This window comes from Indicator indicator, chromosome 2 (genome assembly GCF_027791375.1).
Source record: "Indicator indicator isolate 239-I01 chromosome 2, UM_Iind_1.1, whole genome shotgun sequence".
NCBI classification, from domain to species: domain Eukaryota; kingdom Metazoa; phylum Chordata; class Aves; order Piciformes; family Indicatoridae; genus Indicator; species Indicator indicator.
In genome coordinates, this window is record NC_072011.1 from 63,204,859 (window position 1) to 63,217,290 (window position 12,432).

Here is a 12,432-nt window from a genome sequence, read left to right on the forward strand (position 1 = left end):
CAGATGCTAGTACCAAAGGAAATGGTGTCCTTTGGTGAGTGCTATCCATGGGCATAGGCTTTAGCCAGCACCTGTCTTCAATCTTTTAGTTCCACCTACTTTACACAACTTTGCAGTTTCACAGATTGGGTAGGAAGGGACCCTCAAAGGTCATCGTGTCCAACTCTCTCTGTAATCAGCAGGGACACCTCCAGCTAGATCAGGCTGCCCAGGGACACATCAAGTCTGATCTTGAAAGTCTCTGGGGTGACCTAAGGAGCTGCCTTCCAGTAGCTGAAGGGAGCTACAGGAAAGCTGTAGAGGGACTTTCCATAAGTATGTCTAGTGACTGGAGTAGGGAGAATGGTTTGAAGCTGAGGGAGAGCAGGGTTAGACTGGAGCTTAGGAAGAAGTTCTTCAGGATGAGGGTGGTGAGACTCTGGAATACGTTGCCCAGAGTGGCTGTGGATGCCTCCTCCCTCAAGGTGTTTAATGCCAGACTGCATGAGGCCTTGAGCAATCAAGTAGCTGAGAGGCACCCCTGCCCATGGCAGGGAGGCTGGAGTAGATGACCTCTGAGAACTCTTCCAACCTAAGCCATTCTATGATTCTGTGAGTCCATACATGACATCCAGCATACACGCATACGCATCTTGCACAGGTACAACAAAAATGGCACATCTTCCCTACAGTTAAAGGTGGTTCAATGGTATCTAACAGAAATGGCACCCAAACACATAAGAAGGCTCATCAGCTGCCTAGTTGCATGACAGAGCCAGAGGCAACTCCAAAGCATCAACAGAACTGCCTGAGGAGACTGCCAAGGAGTCAGCTGCTGCTACTGGAAAATCTTCCAAAGCCTCGCATCTGGGTCCCGTTACTGCTGTCCAAAACCCCACCCCAATATAAAAATAAATCTACAATAACCACAAATTCATCTGGATTATGAAAATCTCTTTAGATATTATGTAAGACATCCCATACATCAAGATAAGTCAGATGTTTTCTCACAGATATTCTTGCAGTGTTATCACACAATGTCTTATTCCTGACCTGCCTCTAGTCCCTTCCACAAACCAACAGCATCTGAGCAGTTAAGACACCAAGGAAGTAGTTCAAGCACCTAATCATGGATGTGTACAACAAGGGCATGGGTCGAGTCTTGCATCTGGGAAAGAACAGCCCCACGGACCAGGACAGGTTGGGGACTGCCCTGTCGGGAAAGCAGTGTAGGGAAAAGGGACCTGGGGTCCTGGTGGACAGAAAGCTGACCATGAGCCAGCAATGGGCACTTGCAGCCCAGAAGGCCAATGGCAGCTTGGCCTGCATCAAAAGAAGCTTGGCCAGCAGATGGAGTGAGTGGATTCTGCCACTCTGCTCTGCAAGACCTCACCTGTAGTGGCATGTCTAGCTATGGGGCCGCCAAGAAAAGAGAGACATGGACCTGCTGGAGGCAGTCCTGAGGAGGACCATCAAGATGGTCAGAGGGCTAGAGATCCTCTGCTATAAAGACAGGCTAAAAGAATTGGGGCTGTTTAGCCTAGAGAAGAGAAGGCTCCAGGAAGACCTTAGAGCTACAATTCAGTATCTGAAGGAGACCTACAGGAAAGCTGGGGAGGAACTGTTTAGAAAGGCTTGGAGTGATAGGATGAGGGGCAATGGTTTGAAACTGGAGCAGGGCAGATTTAGGTTGGACATCAGGAGGAAATTGTGCACAATGAGAGTGGTGAAATACTGGAACAGGTTGCCCAGGGATGTGGTTGAGAATCCCAAATCCCTGGAGACATTCAAGATCAGCCTTGATGTGGCCCTGGGCAGCCTGATGTAGTTGGAAGTGTCCCTGCTCAGTGCAGGGGGGTGGGACAAGCTGACTTTTGAGTGTCCCTTCCAACCCAATGTCATCTGTGAATCTGTGAGATGAAAGTTTAGTTGGAGGACCTATGTCTTACTCAGTTCAGGTAGGAAATCTTCACAAGGAACCACAGTGACAGGAAGCAGAATGTGAAGCATTCAAAAAGCCTTTACCTGTAATGATTGGGGTGAGATTAGATGTTTTAGGAACAATAGAAGCCATCCTTTAAAACCTCCAGAAAACCTGAAGCACATGTTTTCTTGAGGTTAATATTCCAGTTTATTACTTTCCCTATGGAGAACAGGGAACTACCATAAATGCCTCAATCTCCAAAGAAAGTTCCCTGAGCAGAGCTTTTTAAAAATTTGGAGGCTTTGCACAAACTGAATTAGTTCTAGGTTCTCAAATATGAACTCATTGACTGATTTAGTCTAAACAAGGATATCCTTTTTTTTCCGTCCCCAGGTTTTTATAGCGTTTGAGAAAGGTTTTTAAATGAGCCTTTTAAAATGCTGCATTATGTTTCTTGAAGCTTCACTATGAAGTCTGATGAAAGGAGGAACAGTGATTAATTGTACTTTGCTGTCTTGCATTCCAAAATAGCAATTTTCTAATTTAAATCTCTTGTATATTTTTTGTAAGAGTGTAATTTATATTCTCCCTCTTGTGACTTTCCCAGTTAAAACACAATTTAGATATAATTCCACACTATTAGAACTGGGGAAAAGGAAGCTCTTTCATGTTTTGGGCTATGCCATAAATCATGCTTGTCAGAGCCTTCAGAGGAATCATCTTGTACAGGTACCTTGTCCATTGCAGGCAGGAGAAGCAGGCCAGTGCCAATGGCATGAGGTTCAACAAGTCAAAGTGCAAGGTCCTGCATGTGGGTTGGGCCAATCCCAGGCACAAATCCAGGCTGCGTGCAGAGTGGGTAGCTCTGAAGAAAGGGACTTGTGGGTGTTGGTTGCTGAGAAGCTGCCCAGCAGGCAGCTATGTGCTAGGCTGCAGCCAGAGGAGTGTGGGCAGCAGGGCAAGAGAGGGGATTCTGCCCCTTGACTCTGCTCTGATGAGGCCCCACCTACAATCCTGCCTCCAGTTCTGGTGTCCCCAACATAAGAAGAACACAGAGATGTTGGGGAGACTCCAGAGGAGACCACAAAGATGATCCAAGGGCTGGAACACCTCTGCTATGAGGACAGACTGAGGGAGCTGGGGTTGCTCAGCTTGCAGAAGACTCTAAGGTGATCTTACAGCTGCCTTCCAACACCTGAAGGGATCCTACAGGAAGGCTGCAGAGGGACTTTTCCTGAGGGTGTCTAGAGACACGATAAGGGGGAATGGTTAGAAACTGAGGGAGAGCAGGGTTAGACTGAAGCTTAGGAAGAAGTTCTTCTGTATGAGGGTGGTGAGACTCTGGAACAGGTTGCCCAGAGTGGTTGTGGATGCCTCCTCCCTGGGGTTGCTTAAGGCCGGGTTGGATGAGGCCTTTGGCAACGAAGACTAGGAGGGAGGCATCACTGCCCAGCAGAAACATTTGGTTTGAAGTGATTTATAGTAAGAAACACTACATTTTGTTTGGAAGATGGAAAGTTGAATTCGTTATTTATAAGAATATATTGCTCAGTGAAATGCAGCATGCAAAAGTGGTTTGAAGTCTTCTATTTAAAAGGCTTCATAGAATCATAGAATGGTTTTGGGGGAAAGGGACCTTAAAGATCATCTAGTTCCAATGCCAGTGCCATGGGCAGGACACCTTCCACTAGACCAGGTTGTTCAACAGTATTATTTCGATTTCTTAAACCACTACTTATAAACTGAGACATTAATTTGCAAACCAAAGAACTACAAAGAAAGTAGGAAAAAACCACACAAAATAAGAAGAATTAGGAGCTGTTCTGCATATGAAAATGCAAACCATTGCAAAACCAGAGATAGATGAGACTGGAGACAAGCCTGACAGTAAGACTTTACTGAAGGGGAAAAATGAAAACAGTTGTACTTAACAGCTAGAAAGCTTTAATTGGGAAAATACTGTGGAATAAGTGTTGATAGTATGGATTTGATCTTTACTAATAATAATTATGGCAACCATCCAGGAATTACCATTCAATTATTAACTTTCTTGAAGGATTAAAGACTTGAAATATTGTGCAGCACTCAAAACTAACTGTATGGCTTACACTGCTGCCTAAAACTGTGTTACAGCAAGAACAGAGGCACTTGACAGAATCACAGAATGCTGAGGGTTGGAATGGACCTCTGGAGATCATCAAGTTCAACCCCCCTGCTAGAGCAGGGTCACCTAGATCAGGTTGCACAGGATGGCACCCAGGTGAGTTTTGAATGAATCCAGAGAAGGAGACTCTACCACATGTATAGGCAGCCTGGTTCAGTGCTATGCCACCTTCAAAGTAAAGTTCCTTCTCATGTTTAGATGGAACTTCCTGTGTTCACATCTGTGTCCATTAGGTCTTTTCCTGTCACTGGGCACCACTGAAAAAAGACTGGCCCCATCCTCCTGACACCCATGCTTTAAGAATTTCTAAGCATTGATCAGACAGTAGTTCATTCTTCTGCAGGCTAAAAAGCCCCAAGTCACTCAGCCTTTCTTCCTAAGACAGATGTTCTAGTCCCCTAATCATCCTTGTAGCCCTTTGCTGTACTTCTCAAGCAGCTCCCTGTCCCTCTTGAACTAGGGAGCCCAGATCTGGGCACAGCAGTCCAGATGAAACCTCGTCAACGTACAGTAGAGGGGGAGAACCTTCCTCAACCTGTTTGCCACACTCTGATTAACTGGATTTGTCTTATGATATCAATATACAAAGTGGCAAAGTATGCTTCAGACTGGACTATGCAGCTTACATAGGGTCATACAATCATTAACGTTGGAAGAGACCTCTAAGATCATTAAGTCCAATATGGTCCACAAGATTCCAACAAGGCTCCACATGTAAATACAGTTTTGACTCAAGACACTAACAGGGTTCAAACAGTAGCCTCAATAATTTGTTTAATGCAGGCTGGATATATTAATACAGATTACAGCCACAGGCCAGACTGAATGAGAGGTGTCCCTGTCCATGGCAGGGGATTTGAAACTGGATGATCTTCAAGGTCTCTTCCAATCCAAGCTATTCTATGAACCTATGGATCTTTGATTCAGACTCATAAATCCATTTATCACCACCTCAGCCTCGAGCAGTTCAAACGCTAAAGCAAAATGTAATGGGATGCAAGCAGCTGAACCACATAAAACCTGAAGAATTTTTATTCTGCAAGACAATTCTTATAGTCATAAGCACAAGCCTAAAAATAAATTAAGACACATAAGTAGGATTTTAGCAAATATTTAAATACTTGTTATTAAAAGCAGTGGGGGTTAGGTTCTTTTGAAAACCTCACCAGGCATCTCTAAGCCTGTTTAAGTCCATAAATGTATCTATTCCTCTCTCTCTCCCCCGCTCTGTTCAAAAACAAAGGAAAGCCTGAAGTGTTTTCTGTGCCCATTTGGAATGATTCACCTGTGTATGTAATGCTTATTTCTTCCTAAGCTCTGAGAAGACTGGTTCAAGGGCTTACAAGAACATTCCTAAAGAGCAAAGGTTTTCCTTGGGAAAGACCAAGCTGCACCAGATAGTAAACATCTCCAATTTCATTCCCAGCTCAGTATTTGAACTTCTGTTCTGTAAAGCCAGTTGCCTCAGTAATGCACCTTCAAAACTATATACAAGCACTGGGGCTGTTCAGCCTGGAGAAGAGAAAGCTCCAGGGAGACTTTAGAGCAGCCTTGCAATACCTGAAGGGGGCTACAAGAAAGCCACAAAGAGACTTTTGGCAAGGGCTTGTAGTGATAGGATGAGAGGGAATGGATTGAAGCTTGAGGAGGGCAGATTTAGACTGGAGATTGGGAAGAAATTCTTGACAGTGAGGATGGTGAGACACTGGAACAGGTTGCCCAGGGAGGTTGTGGATGCTCCTTCCCCTAGCAGTGGTTAAGGCTGGGATGGATGAGGGTTTCTCTTCCCATGGCAGGAGGTTGGAACTGGATGATCTTTAAGGTCCCTTCCAACCCAAACCATTCTATGAATCTAATCTATGACATTACTTAAGTGCTGATAAACACTACCATTTTTTGGTATATTTTGTCAAACACTCGTTGGAGTTGCCTCTTGTGTAACATCCAAATGTTTTCATTTAACACAGGAAAAAAAAAAAAACACCCACAAAAAATGTTTAGTCACTGAATCCTCTTTTTGAACATGTTCCCAGGCTGTTATCAGGAGCTCACCTGTTAAAAAATACTGGTGCTCTGTTACTCACCATAAGCTACTGAAATGCCACTAACTGGTCCACCAGCTTCTGTTCTGTACACAAAATATCCATGCTCTGCACCTCCTGATGCTTCTGATATTTATCTAAGGGGTGCAGTGAGCCTGTGAGAAAGGTATATGTTGATTTAGAAAAAGATTATAGAACTGTCTGAGTTGGGAATAAACCTTTAAGAATCATGGAATCCAACCATTATCTAATTCAGACAATTCTAGTGCTGCACCATTTACCTCAGCATCATGTTTTCAAGTCTTCTAAACACCTCCCAGGGATGGAATTCAACCACCTCTGGGCAGCCTGTTTCAGTGTTTGAGAACCCTTTCAGTCAAGAAGTTTCTTCTAATATCCAACCTAAACCTCATCTGGTGCAACTTGAAGCTATTTCTTCCTCTTGTCTTATCACTTGTTCCTAAAAATTAACATCCACCTTGCTCCAGCCTCCTTTCAGGGAGTTGGAGGAACATATCCACTTGGACATGTTCCTGTATGACCTACTCTAGGTGACTCTGCTCTGGCAGAGGGGTTGGACTCAGTGATCTCCAGAGGTCCCTTTCAACCCTTAACATTCTGCGATTCTGTGAGTTGTGGAGAGCAAGAATGTCTCCCCTCAGCCTTCTTTTGTCCAGATTAAGCAACCCCAGTTCCCTCAGCTGCTTTTCACAAGACCTGCTCTTCATACGGACTGAAACGAGGCACAGATTTGTCATCTGGAGAGTTTACTCCTACATTTTTCCTTTTCTATGAAGTAGGTGTGTGTATTGGTCTCATGAACACATCTCACTTCCAGCAACCATTAACCAGACAGTGAAATCACTCCAGCAAAAGCAATTGCTTACACCCTGCCTGGGTGTTCTAGCACAAAGCACTGATCTGAATGTCCTCACCTCTAGTCTAGGCACCAGCAGGGAAAACTGTTCTTCCTTTCAGCTGACATAAAAAACCTTTATGCACAGGAAAAGCTAATTGCAGTGACTAATCAAAGAGAATATTGAAATGTGTATGTGTTGGCTGATGGAAACTTAAAGTTAAGCAAAAATCTGTGGATGATTTCCTGCTGGAAAGCTGCAGAGCATTCATCACACTAGCAATTCTGTGCATCTGTTCTGTACTCTGTTACCAATCAATAAATAATGCATTTTCCATTGGATATACACAATTTTCTACACTGGGAGATTCTTGATTGTATGTGTCTTCATAGAGCAGTATCTAGTTCAATCCTGGCTGGCACTTTCATGTGAAACCATAATCCCAAAGAGCTGCCAGCAGAGCTAAATAGAGGACATCCTTTAGGAGAAAGGAGAGAAGCAAAGTGACAGCTAGGTAAGCCACATGCATCTAGCTTTTTTTTTTCCCCTGCAGAACAGTCCCTATCAGTACCCTGTCTGTACATGCAAACAGATCACCCACACCCCTTCACAGACAGCTAGGGGAATATGTTTTCACAGAATCACAGAACTGTCAGGGTTGGAAGGGACCCTCAAGGATCATCTAGTTCCAAACGCCCCTCCCATGGGCAGGGACACCTCACACTAGATCAGGTTGCTCACAGCCACATCCAGCCTGCCCTTAAAAACATACAGGGACAGGGCTTCTACCACCTCCCTGGGCAACCTGTTCCAGTCTCTCACCACCCTTGTGAAGAACTTCTTCCTAATGTCTAATCTCAATCTCCCCTCCTCTAGCTTGGATCCATTCCCCCTAATCCTGTCACTGACACCCTAAAATGTCCCTCACCACTTTTCTTGTAGGTCCCCTTCAGATACTGGAAGGCCATGATAAGGTCTCCTTGAAGCCTTCTCTTCTCCAGACTGAACAGCCCCAACTCTCTCAGTCTGTCCTCACAGCAGAAGATCATCCAGCCCTCTGATCATCCTTGTGTCCCTCTCTGGACACATTCCAGCAAGTCCAGATCTTTCTTGTAATAGGGGTTCCAGAACTGGACAGAGTACTCGAGGGGGGTTTGTTGGTTGGTTTGGTTGTTTTTTCACTTGCACGTATTGCTTTTCATCCACATAAGAGAGAATGTTCATAGGCAGGGGTGTGTGAGTTCACAGATCAAACAGGTAGAGCCTCCTCCTATTTTTGTGTAATTAGTCTGGATCACCTACAGCCTTGCATGCAGATCTGTATAATTCAACTATAAACTTCAGAATACCACAAGACACAAAACTTCCATGGTAGATATTGAAGGCAAAAGCAATTCTCCCTGTGCTTGCCACAGCAATGAAGGAATGGGAGGGAACAGGCTTGCTATTGTATATCAAGAGAGCTTACTGTCTGCTCCTTCATGTCTTTGGGTATTAATGAATTCTGAAGTAAGAGGTAACTAAAACTGTAGAAAACTTCAGTGTCTTCTGACCTCAAGGATTTTCTTGATAGTGATAATTAGCTTTAAAATATTCCTCAGAGATCTTGAGATTCAACACTTAACTATGATGGCTTCTGTACCGCACATGGCTGTTGTTCAGGGCAACTGGGAGACTAATCCCTGAACAGCTACAACCTACTTTTTGTTTCAATTTATCAACAGAGTGGTTGTCAGCAAAATCTAACTTATGTATTAGCATAAATATATGGAGATCTGAAAGGGCTGCTATATACAGCACACGTAAATTATTTACATCCAGTCAGCCCAAGTGACTGCAGACATTGTAAGAAGCACAGCTGCTGCTGGTGCTAGAACCTTGAAGCTGTTTCTTAATGTTGAATATTCATTATGGCACTCCTGGAAGACTGTAGGGGGAAACACAGTCTATAAAAGTATATTCTGTGTTTTGTAATCAGTAAACAACATAAGCAAAATAGTATGTAGAGGATATAGAGCAGCTGCTCTTTCCAAATGAATGCCTAATTGTGAAATATTTAGACCTCAGCACTATGATTTCCTTAGCAATTCTTGTTAGGGTAGATTGGATGCCCTTGTGCTTTATATAGAGTTGGGGTTTTTTCCCCCCCCACTCACATGGTGCCACAGGGTCTGAGGCAAACAATCATCAAACAAGGGATTCAGATAATGTAACTTAACAATTATGACCTACATTTATGCAATGCTTCTTGTCCTAGATCATCCCTAGACACAGGAGCTGTAGCATATGTGGGAATTTCCCACTGATATAGCATAATAACAGTTATGGCATAGGTAACTCATCTGCCACTTACACCTTTTGGATCGATGGAGAACCCCAAACATATGCACCACCATTTGACTCTTGGCCTTTGAAGAGAAGAATGGATGCCCAAGAGCATTGTGTTCAGCAAAGTGTACTTGGAAAACTAACCAGTGAACTCCTAAATATTATAAAGTTAACATCCAAGATGAGTCAAGAGCTGGTTCTGACACAAAGCAGACATGGAACCATGATTTCTGTGAACAGATGCAAACAGCAATTGTGGCTCAGCACAGGCAGATTCTTAAACCAATGTGTAGCTATAACAGGGATGCTAGATGCCAACAGACATTTGTTTCCATACCATCAGTTAATCTGGAAAAAGATCTTTAAGATCATCAAGTCCAATCATTCACTACCATGTTTACAAGTCTTTGAAACACTTGCAGGGATGACAATTCAACAGCTTCTCTGGGAAGCCTGTTTCAGGGCTGGACAGGCCATTCAGTAAAGAATTTTTTTGTAATGTCCAACGTAAACTTCTCCTGATGCAACCTGAGGCATTTCCTCTCAACCTGCTACTTGAGAGAACAGGAAAACCACCACCTGCTTCCAGCCTCCTTTCAGGGAGCTGTAGAGAGCAATGGAGCCTCCCCTCAGCCTGCATGAGCACACTGGTGAGCTTTTCTAACCCAAGCAATTCTATGATGCCATGATTTGATATAGCTTTAATCTGCTGTATCTTAAAATGTAACACAAGAATCAAAAATTAATAAATCATGGAGTTGTCTTGCCTTGACAAAGAAATACATGGTAGCTCTCCTTCCTCTTTGCTTTAATTCTAAGGAGAATAAATGCACCAAGGCAAAGGTATCATGAGGAAGCTGCTGGATGAAAACCAGAAAGGCTACTCAGCCTGCAGCTTCTATAATGAGTTTTTATAGATGCAGTTGAGGCCTTTCACATTTTCTGTCCTCACAGTTACTAATTCATTTAGGGAGTGAAGAGTGGGAATTAAAATATCTCACACGTTTTCCTGGAGAAATACATCCAGAGAACTAGAAAATTCTTCTTTATAACATGAAACTTTACACACACAATTCATATCTTTTTTGTGTGCTTGTTTCAAACCCTGATGATAACAGGTTTTACTTTTTTTTTTTTTTTTTTTTTTTTTTTTTTTTTTTTTTTACTTCAAGAGCTTGGATAAGCAAGACCAAATAGAGTCATTTTCTACCTGCAACCAGGTAAATCCATAGCTACATTTGTTTCCCAAACCTTTTTCAGAGAATATTAATGCAATTCTCCAGGCAATAAATATTTGTCAATCACAATGAAGGATAATCTACTGCAAGATAAGATTTTAAATGCTTTAATTCCCTTGACTAACATAAAGCCAATATTTAATTATAACAAATGGCTAATCTGTTCCCTCTTTTTTGTTTTAGCCTTATGTCCTTTGTTCTAAAGTTTTCATTTACTGAATAATAGTTTTTAGCTACTTCTTCCTTATCAGCAACTATCCCTCTGTTATCTTTCTTTTCTTTAATCTTCTAGACTTGCTGTTTCTTTCCTCTCTCTTTACTTCCATCTTGCCCATCCCCGCTTTCCCTTTTCCACAGAGCTTGTAGTCTAATTTATTCTGTAAGAACTTTCTCTGTAGGATATATAAGTCCTCATTTTCAGCCAGATGTTCTAAGTATATGCTGAGGTGTGTTGTGATTCAGGGCTTTACAGGTGTTAAAGAATTAAAATTCTCCTAATGCTCCTTTGGATCAGGTTATGACAGAGAATCAGAAGATGAGGGATTCTGACCTCCAAAATAAACCAAAGATTCCGTACAGAGGCAGTGCTGGAGTTTAATGAAGACTTTGGTATTGCTAATTCATATTTAAATAGGTAATAAAGACAGAAAAGAAAGGAAGAGCTTTCTGATACAAAGTGACTAATCAAGAGATAAGCAGTGCCAAAAGCCTAAAAAATGCAGAGAGAAAGCACACTGGAGTACCACTGCAGAAATGCAACGGATGTGAAATGCCAAAAGGTAGCACTAGATGTGAATGTGATCAGGATCCGTTTAGCAGTAAATATGACTTTGACATATTTGTCTAAGTTAACTCTCACTGCAGATGGGGGCAGGCTATATATAGGAAAGCAGAAAGGAGATAAAGCAGTGATGGCTGTGGAAAGAGTCTGCAGACTCAGGGAAAGGTAAGCAGCAGTAAATAAGGCAGCAGGGATTTCTTCAGGTTAAGCACAAAGAAGATGTGAACAGCTCTACATACAATCACAAAATACATGGGGTCGAAAGGGACCCTCAAAGATCATCCTGTCCAGCCCCCCTGCACTCAGCAGGGTCACTTCCAACTACATCAGGCTGCCCAGGGCCACATCAAGGCTGATCTTGAATGTCTCCATGGGGGATGGGGCCCCAAGTGCAGCCTGTTTCAGTATTTCACCACTCTCACTGTGCCTCCTGGTGTCCAACCTAAATCTGCCCTACTCCAATTTCAAAACATTGCCCCTCATCCTATCATGACAGGCCCTTCTAAACACTCACCCCCACAGCCTTCCTCTAAGTCCATTTCAGATATTGAAATGTAGCTCTAAGTAAATTTTCACCATTGAGGAGAAACTTAATAAAAAATTTCAACCTTAACTGCCTACAGTTAGATATGCAATGCATTCAAAAATGAAAATAAATTAAAATGAAATGAAACAATAAAATTTAAAAAAAATAAAGTAAAATGAAAAAGTTCAATAAAATGCTAAAATAGATAAAATAATAAATAAAATAAAAAGGAAAATATGACAAATAAATAAAACAAGATGATAAATAAAATCAAATAAAAACAGATAAATAAAAGAAATAAAACTTAAATAAAATTAAAACTAGAACAAAATAAATAAAATTATAACTAAAATACAATTATAAATAAAATAAAACAAAATAAAATAAAGTAGACTTTTTAAGTAGTATTTAGACTTAATAGAAAGGACTTTATTTTAAACTTAGAGAAGTCTCAAGTATAACAGAATTTGAATTTTTTAAAAATAATAAGGATTAGAAAGACATTTCAGAACAAAATCTAACTGTGGCCCCATATTTTCATAGGTATTTACAGCTGGCAATTTAGCAGGGTCATCCAGGATGCCAGCTGCTTT

General features: G+C 42.0%; 1 protein-coding gene across 17 annotated transcripts in view; it reads right to left on the minus strand.

Annotated features, from left to right (window-relative positions):
• Window positions 1-12,432, minus strand: part of NRXN1 (neurexin 1) — a 767,737-nt gene that overhangs the window by 355,998 nt on the left and 399,307 nt on the right. The window lies entirely within an intron of this gene.